We start from the raw sequence: 15,904 nt of genomic DNA on the forward strand, positions 1-15,904 counted from the left end.
GCGACTAGACGGCACATAACAACAAAACAACAACCTTTTCATATGTCTTTTGCGGGGGGGGAAGCAAAGTATTCTTATGGAATGCACACAGAGCTGGAGGCAGAGAACAAAAAGGAAAGAACTCACTTGACATTTCTCAAAGTGAAAGAACTGGGGTGGGGGGAATGAATTCAAGCATTGGCTTGCAATTCTTAGAGATACAATGGGCAAAATCTTAAATGATCCTGGAAACATTAAAAGAAGATGGTGGGGAAAGTTTTGTTGTTTTTGTTTGTTTGTTGGGGTTTGGGAGAAGGGGCTTTGGGGAGGGAGAAGTTTTTAAAAAGAAGGTGGTGAAATACACAGAATCACAGTACCAAAAAGAATTGGCTGAAACGGAAGTATTTCAGGAAATACCATATGATCAAAAGTCAGTCGTAATGAAGGAAGAAATTCAACCTGGAATGAAGGCTTTGGCAAATAAATAAAGCCCTAGGAATCGATGGGCTATCAATTGACATGTTTCAGATAACAGATATGACATGCTCACCAGTCTGTGCCAAGAAATGTGGGAGTCAAATACCTGCCCAGCTGACTGGAAGAGATCTATATTTGTTCTCAAACCCATGAAAGATGGAAAATATTTAATAATATCATCAATACCATGTTGTCATTAAGTGTCGTTGAGTCATAGGTGACTCACAGCAAACTTATGAACGAAAGACCTGAACACTTGTATAACTTCCATTCTTTCTCCAGGTTCATAGGGTTTCCGGAGACAAGCTATTTCAGAAGTGGTTGCCACTCCTGCTTGCAAACTTGTCTTAATCAGGGAGCTTCACCAAAGACTGCCCACCATGGGTAACCATTATTGCATTTCAAATTATTGCAGAAGATTCTCCAAAACCAACTGGAATGGTACATTGTCAAAGAACTGCCAGAAATTCACATTAGGTTGAGAAGACGCCGTGGCACCAGGAATATCACTGCTGATGTCAAAAGGATCCCAGCTAAAAACAGAGAATACCAGAAGAATGTCTTTTTCTGTTTTATTGACTGTGCAAAAACATCTGCCTATGTGTATCATCACAAATATAGCTGACACTGGGAAGATGAGCACCCTAGAAGACTTAATTGTGCTCATGAGAAACTTATACCTAGATCATCAGCAAGAGAACACTACTTGGTTTTAAATCAGAAAAAGTTTTTATCAGGGTTATATCCCAGGGTTATCTCCTCTCTGGATATCTGTTTAATCTGTATGCTGAATAAATCATCCAAGAAGCTGAACTCTGAAGAAGAATGTGACATAATCATGGGAAGAAGACTCATCAACAACCTACATTATAGCCTTGCTTGCTGAAAGTGAGAAAGACTTGAAGCACTTGTTGCAGAAACAAAAATTCTCACCACTGGGCTGATAGGCAACATTATGAGAGATGGAGAAAAGATTGAAACTATCAATGAATTCATATTACTTGGATCCACAATCAATATACTGGTACTAGCAGTCAAGAGATCAGAAAACATATTGCATTTAGAAACTGCATTTGGGATTTCTCCAAATTACTGAGCAGCAACGATGTCAGTTTGAGGAGTAAGGAGTGTCTGATCATTTGAGTGTCCCACTCATTTGCTATACATCTGAGAGCTGGACGATAAATAAGAATGAGAGAAGAACTGATGCTTTTGAGTTGTGATGTTGGAGAAGGATAGTGACTATCCCATGAACAAACAAATCATGGAGAAAGTGCAATCAGAGTGCTCCTTGGAGGCAAAAGTCGCAAAGCTTCATCTCGTGTACTTTGGGCATGTTGTTGGCAGAGGCTCTTCTTTGGATAGCAGATTATTAGCACCACCAGTCAGGAGATCAGGGATGCATTGCACTAAGAAAATCAGTAGTCAGGGACCTCTCCAAATTATTGAAGAGCAATGATGTCAATTTGAGGACTGATGTGTGTTTGATTCAGGCCATGGTCTTTTCAGTCACTTGTTATACATCTGAGAGCTGGACAATGAATAAAGATAACAGAAAAAGAATTCATGCCTTTCAACTGTTAACATTGGAGAAAATTACTCAACATCCCATGGACTACTAAAAGAACTAAAAAATATGTCTTCGAAGGGGTGCTGTCAGCATGCTTCTTGGTGGTGGTGGCGGTGATTGTTATGAGCAGTCGAGTCTCCTGTGACTCATAGTGACCCTATGGACAAAAGCCCTAAACCCTTCTTTATCCTGTGCCAATCTTACTGTCTCCGACACATCTAACCCCATTATCTCAGTAACTGAATTAATCCATCTCAACGAGGGTCTTCCTCTCTTGCACTGTCCCTCCACCCTCCGAAGCATGACGTCCCTCCTTGCAACATGTCCAAAGTAAGTCAGACAAATCTTCAGAATCCTTGCCTCCAAGGAGCAGCCTGGCTTCACCCTCTCTAGGACAAACTTGTTTGTTCTCCTAGCAGCCCGTGGTATATTCAATACTCCAGCACCACAGCTCAAAGACATCAATTCCCCTTCTATCATCCCTTGTTATTGTCCAGCTCTCTGATGCATAGCAAGTAATTGCAAAGTCTATGGCCTGGATCAAGTGCACCTTAGTCTCCAGGCTGACATCGTTGCTCTTCAGTACTTTGGAGAGGTCTCTGACAGAGACAAAGATAATAAAGCTTGTTTCATATCCTTTGAACATGTTGCTATGAGAATCTATTCCTTGGAGAGGGACTGTATGCTTGGAAAGGTGGAGGATCAATAAAAGAGAGGAAGAACCTCAAGCCGGTGAATTGACATAGTGACTGCTGCAATGGGCTAAAGTATGTCAGAAATTATAAAGATGGCACAGGATAGGCCACAATTCAGATCTGTTGTTCTTAGGCTCACTGTGAGTCACATGCAACTCAATGGCACCAATCAGCAACAACATTTGTATGAAATATCTAGAAAATGTGTAGAGCTCAAGGAATATTAGTTTCTACCAAGGACAAATGATTAGGAAGCCTTAATTATCTGCTTATGGTTGTAGAAAATTTGACAACAGACACTGGTGATGGCAGTGCACCATGATGAATAAAATGTATATGTGAAAATACTAACCTGACAAATGCTTTGTTATACATATTGTGACATTTTTAAAGAGGTGCCATGGATTAAATTACAACCCCTAAAAATGCAAACAACTTCTATACCTGGTGGTACATTAAGTACTTGGGTATTAACCAAAACTTTGGCAATTCAAGTTCATGCCACAGCTCTGTGGGAGAAAAGTCTGCGGGTCTCCTTTCATGATGATTTCAGCTCAGGAAACTGACAGGACATGCTACCTAGTCCCATAGGCTTGTCTGAGTCTCACTCTATTAGAGGGCGCCCAACAATAGCTCTGTAGATATAATCCCATTAGTACAGCTTCCTTTGTTGTATTAATAAAGACATACTTGTATAAGGTATGTTTGTAACTAATAACTTTTCAGGTATAAAAAGAACATATTAGGAACAAGTGCAAGGAAACACAGGTGTAAAAAGGGCATTGCTTCATCCCATAAATCAGCAAGGAGCCAAGGAAGAGAAGTTGAAGCAAGAACTTTCCCCCAAAGCAGACAGAGAGAGCCTTCCTCTAGTGTCGATGCCCTTGCATTCAGACGTTTAGCCTCCTAACCCCCTGAGAAAAAGTGGTGGTGCAGTGGTTAGTAGCTTAGCTGTTAACTGAAAGACTAAGGGTTCGAACTCACAAGCAATTCATTCACACTCTCAGAAAAACTATGGGACAGTTATTCACTCTCTTCGTCACCATCGAGTCAGAACAGACTCCTAACTAACACTCCTGCGGGTATTGATGGAAGGTGTAAATCGTACTGGAGAAACTGCTCCTCTTTCTCCAGTGGAGCCCCTGCTGGATTCTAACCACTAGAGCTGTGTTGCCTTCAAGTTAGCAACACAACTCCCTAAGGACTGCACCACTCTGTCCTACATGGCCTCTATGACTCAGAATCAAGTCTGTGGCACCAGGTAAACTGTGAGAAAATAAATGTCTGTTTGTTAAACCACCTGATATGGTGTTTCCATTATTATTGCAGTTGTAGCAAGGAGTCCTAGTGGCTTAGTGGTAAGGATTTGTGCTGCCAATCCAGGAGCAGGTGGTTTGAGTCCACCAATTGCTCCGTGGGAGGAAGGTGGGCAATCTCTCTCTCAATGCGGTTTACTGCCTCTGAAACCCTGCTGGAGGGTCAGCTATGAATCCAAAGTACAAAACAACAGCAGTGGGAAGCCAAGACAGGAGGTTTTGTGGAATTGTCATGGACATTTATCTATTTGGCTGTCTTGCACCAAACGATGCAGTCCAACCAATCTCCCTAAGATTGGCATTGTCATCACAGGTGTGAGGGACAAATGGCCCTCAATGGCCAGTTCCAAAAGCAGGATCACATGTCCAGAGCATGGTACTCTGAGTAGGACTGCCAAATCTAGCACATGAAAGTACAGAATGTGCAGCTGAATTTGAATTTCAAAGACAAAGCTCTTTTATTTCTGTTAAAAGTTTGGTGGGTTTGGTGGTGGGGTTTTTTTTTTTTTATTTATTCAGGGTTAACTAGGTGTCATCTACTTGCCCAGGAGACTCTGCCTCTGGGGAATTTCATGCTGGAAGGAGTGATCCAAGGTGAGGGTGACTAGCAGTAACTGTAGTGAGGCCAAGCATCCAGGGCGTAGTAGGGCGGGTGGGATGCCTACAGCTGAGGCTCATAGCGGCAGGTGAGAGAGCTGTCACGGTGCAGGCTCTCAGCTCTGCCTCCATCCTGGGTTCCTGGCTAAGGCAGGCTCTCTCGCCTTCCTCACCATTCTGACAGCTACTTCATAACTGTCAAAAAAAAAATGCCCGTCCTGGTCACATATTTATTTAACTTTTATTCTTTTGAGATCGTTCTAGCTTCACATTTGGGGATAAGAAATTACACAGAGAAATCTTGTGAGACTTTTAACCAGTTTTCCACTATGGTTGCTACTAGTTACCATCAGGTTGTACAGGACTCATAGCAACCGTATGAACAACAGATCTGAATCTTGTCCTAGCCTGTAGCACCCTCACAATCTTCACCAATGAACTCATTATCACAGTCACTGTGTCAATCCATCTTGTTGAGGGTCTTCCTGGCTTTCACTGACCTTCCACTTTTCCCAGTATAATATTTCTTTCCAAAGAATGGACCCTCGTGGCAACATTCTCAAACTTATGTAAGAGGAAGTTTCACCATCCCTGTCTCTAAGGAACACCCTGGCTACACTCTCTTCAAGACAGGCTTGTTTGTTCTATGGCAGTCTAATACATACTCAATACCCTTCTTCAACACCATGATTCAAAGACATCAATTCTTCTTCAGTCTTCCTTATTCATTTTCCAATTTTCAAATACATAGGAAGCAATCGAAAATACCATGGCTAGCATCAATAGCACCTTAGCCTTTAAATTGACATCTTTCAACCAGGATATTGACATTGATAATCTCAGGAAAGGATTCCATTAAAATGATAACTGTTGTTGAAGTGAAAAGTTGATAGATGAAGGAAATGAGAAGGATCTTTAGTGAAAACCAATATATTCAAACATTCTAAATACATCAGTATAAAATTTAAAAAATTTATAGAAGTTTGGTAATATATTTCTGAAGAATCAGTCACGGAAAAACCTATGGAGTTCTTCTCTTATACACATGAGCTGCCATGAGTTTTAGTCAATTTGATGACAACAAGTTAAAGTCAAGACACAGACCATCTCTACTGACACAAGGATCCTCTGTGCTGTCTTCTCACCACACTCACCCCTCTTCCTACTCCCCATCTCCACCAGCTGAATGAACCCAGAGAAACACCAACTGTTCTCCCCTGCTATAGCATCATTTCCTTCCGCTTAAGAAATGCCAAGTGAGTACAGCCTTTTTGTCTTCGAACTCCAGTTCTTTGCACATTTCACTTTAATACTTTCCTTTGTCTTCCCAAGCTTCCCTTTGAAATCTTCTATTCAGCTCCTTAACTTCTTGATTTCTTCCCTTTGTTTTGGCTTCTTGGCACTCTACTGCAATATTCAGAGTCTCTCCTGACATCCATTTTGGTCTTTTCTTTTTCTTCTGTCTTTGTAATGATCTTTTGCCTTCTTCGTGGATGATATTCTTGATATTCTCCCACAGCTCACCTGGTCTTCATTCATTGATTTTCTAGCCTCAAACCTGTTCCTGAGATGGTATTTAAAATCAGGAGGGATACATTCAAGGTCAAATTTTTATTCTGTGGATTTGATCTTACCTTCTTTAGCTTTAATTTGAACTTATCTATGAATATTTGATAGTCTATTCTACAATCAACACCTGGTCTGGTTTTCACTGCTAATATCAGCTTCTCCAACGATTCCTTCCACAGATGTAATCAATCAGATTCCTGTGCATACCATCATGTGAAATCCATGTGTATAGTCTGCATTTATGTTTCTTATAAATTCAAGCCTTGAGTTGTAATACTTAAAGGTGCTATGGGTAGACTGTTGAATGATCCAGGAAGTATTAAAAGAAAATGGAAGGAGTATAGAGTTACTGTACCAAAAAGAATTGGATGACACAGTAGAATTTCAAGAAACAATATATGATCAAGAGTCAATAGTGATGGAGGAGAAAGTTCAAGCTGCTCTGAATGACTTGAAAAAAAATAAAACAGAGCCCCAGGAACTGATGGAATACTAATTGATGTATTTCAACAAACAGATGCTTCCCTGGATGTGCTCACCAGGTTGTGCCAAGAAATCTGGAGGACAATCACCTAGTCAACTGACTTTGAGATGCATATTTATTCCCATTCCAAAAATAGGTGACCTGACAGAGTATAGAAATTATTGTACACTATCACTCATATCACACATAAGCAAAATCCTGCTGAAGATTATACAGAAATTACTGGAATAGTACATTGACAGAGAACTATCAGAAATACAAGCTGGGTTTAGAAGAGGGTGTGGCACTAGAGACATTATTGCCAATGTCAGATCGATCTTGTCAGAAAGCAAGAAGTACCAGAAGGATATCAATCTGTGTTTCATTGACTATGCAAAGGCATTTGACTATTGATCACAGTTAACCTTGAGGATAATGATAATCCCAGAATATCTATACTTGGAACAGGAAGCAATCCTCAGAAAAGAGGAAGAAAACACTGCATGGTTCAAAATCAGGAAGGGAGTATGTCAGGGATGCATCCTGTCTCCATACTTTTACAATCTTTATGCAGAATAAATCATTTGGCTTTTTAGAAGGAATGTGGCATCAGGATTGGAGAAAGACTCATAAGTAACCTCCATTATGGAAATGATACAACCTTGCTTGAAGCAGACCTGAAGCTCTTGCTGCAGAAAGTCAAGAACTGTAGTCTTCAATATGGATTGAAGCTCAACATCAAGAAGACAAAGATTCTTACCACTGGGCCAATTGGCAACACCATGATGGATGGAAAAGAGATTGAGGTTGTTAAAAGTTACAGCTTGCTCAGCTCTATAATCAACACTCTTGGCACCAGCAGTCAGGAAATCAAAAGACTAATTGAACTGGAATCTTTTGAGAGAACAGAGAAGCAACAATGTCAGTCTAGGGACTAAGGTGGGCCTGATCCAAGCCATGGTCTTCACAACCACTTGTTATTCATCAGAGATATGGATAATGACTAGGGATGACAGAAGAAGACTTGATCCCTTTGAGTTACGGTCCTGCAGAAGAGTCTTGAACATACAATGGACTGCCAAGAAAAAAAAATAGGTCTGTCTTGGAGAAAATAAAACCAAGTTTTACCTTGGAGGCTAGGATTCTGAAGCTCCATCTTACATACTTTGGGCATGTGGCCAGAAGCGAACAATCCTTGGAGGACTTCATGTTCAGAGGGTGAGGGACAGCACCAGGGAGGAAGGCCTCAGATGAGATGGATTGGTGCAGTGACTGGTGCAATACGGATAGGTGTGTCAGAGCTCAGGACAGGGCAGGCTTCAGAGTTATTGTACATAGTGTCACTATGAGTCAAAGATGACTCGACAGCACATAATAACAACATAATAGTGTCATTTCAAGAAGGTTCTATATGTAAAACTACATAATATGAAATATTTTCTTTACTGCAAGGCGCTCTAGTCCATAAGGAGTTGTGCTGCTAACCCAAAGGCCATGGTTCAAAGGCAGTTCAAATCCATTAGCTCCTCCAAGAAAGAAAGATGCACAACCTCCCCTAGTGTGATTTACAGCCTCAGATAACTCACTATAGAGTAGGTTATGAGCCAATTCCAACTCAATGGCAATGAGTTTTTTATTTTAGTTAATTCGCTGGAGATACATCCAAGTTGTCATGAATATGAACCACTCGTTCACTTTTATTGCCTATAGTACTTCATTGCTACAATGGGCTCAGACATAACAACAAGTAAGAAGGTGGTACCGGGCCAAGTGGTGTTTAGTTCTGTTGCACACGGGGTCACTGTGAGTCAGAAACAACTCGACAGCACCTAACAACCATACTACAGAGGCACCAGAGCTCGTGTAAACAGTCATTCCCTGAAGGATGAATCTGCATCATTGAAACAGTCATCCATTGAAGGATGAACTTACATCATTTCCAGATTTGAGCTATTAGGACTGAAAAAGCACTGCCGTCAAGCCAACTCTGATTCCTAAGGACACCTGAACAGGTTTCTTGAGCTGTAAAACTTTATGGGAATGAGAATGTCCTTCTTTCTCCCACAGACCCGCTAATGGATTCCAACCACCAGACACACGCTGTAGACTGCACCCCTATGAATCTTGTTTTTTAACTAAAAAATATGGAACCCATCACGAATTTGCAGGTGATCCTTGCACCAGGGTCATGCTAATCTCTGTGTCATTCTAATGTTAGTACAGTGCTGCTGAAGCAAGCACTGTTATAAATACTCATGTGTAATATTTTCATTAATTGTGCTAATACGAAACCTATACTTGGACCAAGAGGCGGTAGTCAGAACAGAGCAAGGTAACACTGCATGGTTCAAAATTGGGAAGGGTGTACGCCAGGGATGCATCCTGTCTCCATACCTTTGCAACATGTATGCAGAGCAGATTATCCGAGAGGCTGGGCTCTATGAGGAGAAATGTGGCATCAGGATTGGTGGAAGAGCTATCAACAATCTCCGTCATGCAGATGACACAACCCTGCTTGCTGAAACTGAGGAGGACCTCATGCACTTGCTGCGAAGGGTCAAGGACTGCAGCCTTCAATATGGACTAAGGCTCAATGCCAAGAAGACAAAGATTCTCGCCAGTGGACCAATTAGCAGCATCAGGATGGGTGACGAAGAGATTGAGAGTGTTCACAGCTTCAGTTTGCTCGGCTCCACGGTCAACACTCTTGGCACCAGCAGTCAGGAAATCAAAAAGCGTATCGCGATGGGAAAGTCTGCTGTTAGGGACCTCTCAAAGGTACTCAGGAGCAACAGTGTCTCTCTGGAGACTAAGGTGCGCCTGACACAGGTCATGGTATTTGCAATCGCTTGTTATGCCTCAGAGAGTTGGACAATGACTAGGGAGGACAGAAGGAGAGTGGATGCTTTTGAGCTGTGGTGCTGGAGAAGGGTACTGAATATACCATGGACTGCCAGGAAAACAAACAGATTCATCTTGGAGAGGATTAAACCAAGCTACTCTTTGGAGGCAAGGATTCTGGGGCTTCGTCTGACATACTTTGGACATGTTGCCAGGAGGGACGGGTCCTTGGAGAAGGACATCATGCTTGGGAGGGTGGAGGGACAGCGCAGGAGGGGAAGACCCTCTATGAGATGGATTGATTCGGTGACTGGGGTAATCGGGATGGGTGTGTCAGAGGCGGTGCGGTTGGCGCAGGATAGAGCAGGGTTTAGGGCTGTTGTGCATAGGGTCGCTATGAGTCGGAAACGACTCGACGGCACATAACAACAACAAATATTTTCATAATTGTTTTTACTCTTTCCCCAATTGTGGTAAAATCATATCCCAAAAAAAAACACAAAACAACAACAACAACAAAAAAAACCCTTACCAACACAACAAGTTCTACCTGTGTGATTTGGTGACTTTGGCGACTTTGATGACATGCTTTACGTAATGAACCATCATCAACTCCTCTTCCAAATTACTCTAAGCCCCCTAAGCAAAAATGTCTCCCCTCCTCCTTTCTTCCAATCCCTGTCGTTATATACTGGACTGACCCATAGCTCACCTTCTGGCAGATTTTCAGAGGCAGTTAATTTCACAAGCGGAGATTGCCCATCTTTCTTTCACAGAGCAGCTGGGGGATTTGAACCACGTGCCTTCTAATAAACTTTGGTATCTATATGTCTGCTAATTTCACCCAAGTGAAATCATATCATATCCTTTGTTGTTGTTAGGTTATTGTTGTTATCAGGTTATTATTGTTGTTAGCTATCTACATGTCTGCTAATTTTATCTAAGTTAAATTATATCATATTTATGCTCTAGTAACTGACAAATTCCATTCAGCACCGTGTTTCTGGGTTCATCCTTCTTGGGGCATAGCATTAGAACTTCATTTCCATTTTATGTTATATCACATTTTTAGCTATTATAAAAGTGGCTGCCATGATCAGTAAAAACATAAATTCCCATTCTCAAAAAAGGTGATCCAAAAGAATGTGGAAACTGATGAACAACATAAATAATATCATATGCAAGTAAAATCTTACTGAAGAATATTCAAAAACAACTAAATCAGTACATCAACAGAGAACTGCCTACATTCGGGTTGGTTTTAGAAGAAGCTTTGACCCAGAGATATCATTGCCTATGTCAGCTGGATCTTGACTGAAAGAAGAGAACACCAAAAGAATGCATATTTTGTTTAATTGACTATACAAAAGCATTTGCATATGTGGATCATAACAAATTATGGTTGACATTGAGAAGACTGGGAATCCCAGAACATTTAACTGTGCTCATGCAGAACCTTAAAACAAGAGGCTGAAGGGGAGCTCTGGTGGCCTAGTGGCAAGAAGCTGCACTGCAATCCCAAAGGAACATGGTTCGAATCCACCAGATGCTCTGCCGGAGAAGGAGGTGCAATATCCTCCTGTACCAGTCAGATCTGATTTGACGGTACACGCACACAAAATAATAAAAAATAATGAAAAATTTTAAAAAAAGAAGATATTTAAAAAAAAAAAAAAAACAAAAACAAGAGGCTGTAGTCCAAACAGAACAAGGGAACACTGCATAGTTTAAAATCCAGAAAGAGATACAAGTTGTCAATGACTTCATCTTGCTTGGATCCACAGTCAACATCCTTGTCACCAGCAGCCAGAAAATTAAAAGACATATTTCATTGACAAAGACTGTTTCCCAGGATGAAGCCAAAGTACTGAAGAGCAAAGAAGACTAAGGTACACCTGATTAAAGCCAAGGTCTTCTCAATTACTCACTATGCATCTGAAAGTTGGACAATGAATAAGGATGACAAAAAAGAATCAAAGCCTTCAAGCTATAGTGCTGGAGAACGACTGAATATCCCATAGGCTGCCAAAAAGACAAACAAGTATATTTTGGAAGAGGTGCACCCAGTGCTCCTCAGGGCAAGGACAGTGAGATTTCACCTCACACACCTTGTGCATGTTGTTAGGAGGAGGAAGACATCATACTTGAAGAGGTAGAGGGTCAGCAAAGGAGGGGAAGATCTCGACAAGGTGGTTTACCCAGTAACTGTAAGAATGGACTCAAGTGTATCAGAGATGGTGAGAACAGATCAGGATAGGGAAAGATTCAGATCCACGGTTCATAGAGTCACTAGGAGTTGTAGACCACTTGACCGCACTTAACAAAAACAGCAAACATCTTTCTAGCATTCTTTACTTTCAGCCAAGATCCGCCTGACAACAATTATACTCCTTCTTTCACAGCCTATTCTGAATCCAGTGTGAATTTCAGGCAGTTCCTCGTAGATGACACTGTTTCAGTCATTTCTAAACAATCTTCAGCAAGAGTTTACTCTGTGTGATATCAATGATACAGTTCAATAATTTCCACGGTCTGTTGGATCTCTTTCAGTCACTTCACCAGGTAACTGTCTTCCAAATTTCTCAGCATAGGACAGTGAGCACGTGCACGGCTGCTTCTGTTTGTTGAAAAATATCAACTGGTATTAGTAAGTTACAGAGGAGAAAACCAGTAATAAGGTTGAGGGTAGGAGGAGAACTGCCATTACCTCTCTGGTCTCCCAGAGGCCAGGGGTCTTCAGCCTCCCCGCCGGTCCCAGCACAGAGCAGAAACCAAAACCCCATCACCATCTCCATGTCCTGTAGAAGAACCAGCCTTGTCACTTGGAGGAGTGGACACCAGGAGGCAGCTCCACAGGCTGTAACCTGGGTGCTTGCCCCACTGCAGAAGCATTCATGGCTGGCCTCCACCTCCTTCTCCTGCCGTGTATGAGTTCACAAGAAAAGGGACCCTTTATGAGGTGGATTTTAATGCAACCCGGGCACTGCCGTCACAAGACCGTGGTGTTTTATTTGCCTCAGAAGGCCAGTGCTGGCAAGGGCAGGGTGGTTTCTGCACTCCCTCCTCTGCCCGTGGAAATTAAGGAGTCCCTCGGGTCCTCTTCCAGCTCAGCTAGGAGTAGGTCCTATCAAGGCACTTGCTAAAGAATTCAGCAGGACAAGGAGCAGCCAGGATAAGCACCAGCCAAAGTGAGGGGACCCTGATCCTTGTGGCTCACCCCCGGTAGCCCTTCCACAGCCAGCCCAGTACCTGCCATCCACCAGGTGACTCTGTCCCTCTGTCTTTCCATCATATATCAGCATGTTTACAAGCAAGTGTTTGGGGACAATACAGATTCCGTTTTGAACCCTGACTCTGATATTCTCCAGCAGTGGAAGCTCAGTCACTGTCCCCTGAGCCTTAACTAGCCCATCTGTAAAATAGGGTGACTCTGACTCTCTAACTTCAGGAGTGTGAGTGAGGAGGCAGGGAAATGATGACAGTGAGATGTTTCAACAGTGCCAACGTCATCCTCTAGCCCTCACTTGGAACCTTCCCTTGCAGAAGGGAACCTTCTCATCCCAGGAAGTGGAACTGGTGAAGTGTGCTGTCATTCTGGTCTTGTCTTCCCCATGACCATGGCCCATGTGCAGCCCCTACAAGATGCCCTCCAGAACCATCATTCTCAGTCAGCAATTAATAAAAATAACCACTATTGCCCCATTTATTTAGTACTGATACGTTCCAGGAAGGAGGGAGCTCTGGTGTCATAGTCCACAGGGAGTTGTACTGCCAACCCAAAGGCAGTACCTCTCTGCTAGTTCAAACCCACCAACAGCCGCCTGGGAGAAAGATGAGCAATCTCCTCCAGTGTGACCTAGAGACTCAGAAACCTGCTGATATGAGTTAGTTACAACCTGACTGCAGTAAGTTGAGTGAAACATCCCAGGAACGCAGGAGGGGACACAAATAAAGTAAAATGGGAGGGAAGACCCCCTTCTGCGCCTCATCAAGTTTGCATGTTTTACCTTGGCCAATTCTCAGCTTGAGCCCCAAGAGGCAACTATTATTGTTATGCCCATTTTACAGATTTGAAAACTGAGGCTCAGGAAGACTATATGACTTATTCATGGTCACCGACCTTTGTAGTAGGTAAATTGGTATTCAAACTTATGATCCAAAGCCTGTCTGTTTGTTGCTGCTTTGTTTCATATAATCGTTGTGAGAAGACCATGAGGCTGAGATTACCAGTACCATTTTACCAGCAGTGAAGTTCTGCGACAAGAAGCCCTCCTGACAACAAGTCATTAAGTTACAGTGCTGCTAACCAGCAGGAGACCAGCAGCCCCCACAAGAGAAAGATGTGGTCAACGGCTTCCATCAGCACCACAGCCCTGGAAATCCCGGGGCACAGTTAGCCTTTGCTTCAAGTGAGTGCTGATGGGGCTGGTTCCACAAGGCCATGGTGGCCTCCTTGCATTACCACCAGGAGGACATCACTGGAAGTCTTTGCAAGATATCAATGGAGGGCGGAGTCCAGGACCTGGTACACAGCAGATTCTCAAGCACCATTCATCAAAAACACCCCAAACTCAACTGCTATGAGAATGGCACCTAATGCCGACTTGTCCTTTGGACATGACCAGTTAGGGGGAATGTTAGAGATAGAAGTCATGAAAAAGTCAGGGCATCCACTTCTAGGCCAAATGGATACCTTTTAACCCCCATCTCCGTGAAATAATCTAGAAAGACAAACGCAGAGAGCAAACCTCGTTAGTAGTCAGCAGGGGCAGGAGGGGCTGGAGACTAGGGCGTATGCCTGAGGGGCACCAGTTTCTGTAGAAGATTATAGAAAATGTGGGAACAGAGAGTGGGGCTATTGTGTAACATGGTGAGCATGATCATGTCACTGAACTGTGCGTGTAGAAATGGGTGAGATGGAAAATGTTATGTTACATATCTTTCACCACAATAAAAATTAAAGGAAGGGGAGCCAAAAAGAAACAGATGTGAGCTCGTTCCTCAACCCTTTTCTCGTCCCTTCTCTTTATTTTTGCATGGTTGATAGAGTCCACCTCCACGGGAGCTTTCCTGTGCTCAGCCTGCGCAGGAACGTCAGGAAGCCGTGTCTTACTCCATGTCAGGGAGCTGGAGGGCCCTGCCACCCTTCCGACAGCTCTCTGCACCACCATGCCACTGCAAGGTGGCATACTGAGCTCCCTCCTCAGAGCTCACCCACGGCTTTCCCAAATGCCCGCTTCCCTTCTTGCAAGCCTTTTCAGTCTGCTGTATTATTTTCCACTCTCAGATCCTGAGTGAATTAGGAATGTAAATGATCAAGGCTTTTCGCCAACTCTGTCCTTTATAGCTTCAGAGCTAATATACCAATTCCTGCCTAGGCGAGAAGATGCTGCAGCCACCTCTGTTCACCTTTTCTGCGTGTGCTACCTCTACACATTGTAAGATTACCTCTCACAAAGCGTGGGCATGTTACTGGGAGGATCAAGACCCTCATAGAGGACATTGCGCTTAGAAAAGTAGAAAGTGAGCAGAGGAGAGGAGCCTCCTCAGTCGGATGGATGGCACAGGGACTGCAGTGAGGGTCCTGCTCACAGCAGGGATTGTGCAGCAGATGCAGGACGAGGGCAAGGGTTCAATCTGCCGGACGTCAGGTCACTGTGACCAGAGCTAATCCAATGGTCCCTAATAACAAGTAACAGATACCTCCGTTTGACAGACTCAGCTGGAAACACAAGCTCCATCCTTGTTGCTGCTGCCGCTGGGAAACGTGAAGGGTCGGCAAAAGAGTGGAAGACCCTCAACAAGATGGTTTGACATGGTGACTGCAACAATGAGCTGAGCGCCTCAGAGATGGTGAAGACGGCACAGGATTTCCTCTCCGGCAGTGACCTCCTCATGCCAGCATGCCTCGTGCAAAGGATCTCCTTCATCCCTCTCCAGAAGAGGAGGAGAGGTACCACGAGAAGAAGGGGCTGGTGCAGAGCCCCAACTCCTGTTTCATGGATGTGAAATGCCCAGGATGCTGTAAAATCACCACAGTCATCAGTCATGCACAAATAGTTCTGTGTGTTGACTTCTCCGCTATTCTCTGACAGGAGGAAACGCAAGGCTTACAAAAAGATGCTCCTTCAGATGGAAGCAGCATTAAGAAAAACATGCTGAATCAAGATGAATGGAAAAGTAACTCAACAAACAGAATTTTGAGTTAAAAAAAAAGATGGCACAGAATAGGGCAAGGTTTCAGTCTGCTATTCATAGGCTCGCTGTGTGTTGTAATCCACATGATGGCAACTAACACCTTATTATTGTTAAGGGGGTTGTGTGTGTGTGTGTGTGTGTGTGTGTGTGTGTGTGTGTGTTAAGGTGATAATTTAATTCAGAGTGTACTATCAAGCGG

The 15,904-nt window shown here is 43.2% G+C and overlaps 1 pseudogene; it reads left to right on the plus strand.

The window, feature by feature from the left end:
- The first annotated feature begins 15,410 nt into the window (after positions 1-15,410).
- Positions 15,411-15,655, plus strand: LOC102866160 (annotated as a pseudogene).
- The last annotated feature ends 249 nt before the right edge of the window (positions 15,656-15,904 follow it).

Source organism: Elephantulus edwardii, unplaced genomic scaffold (assembly GCF_000299155.1).
Source record: "Elephantulus edwardii isolate Elephantulus edwardi_28Jun2011 unplaced genomic scaffold, EleEdw1.0 scaffold00033, whole genome shotgun sequence".
Classification (NCBI taxonomy): domain Eukaryota; kingdom Metazoa; phylum Chordata; class Mammalia; order Macroscelidea; family Macroscelididae; genus Elephantulus; species Elephantulus edwardii.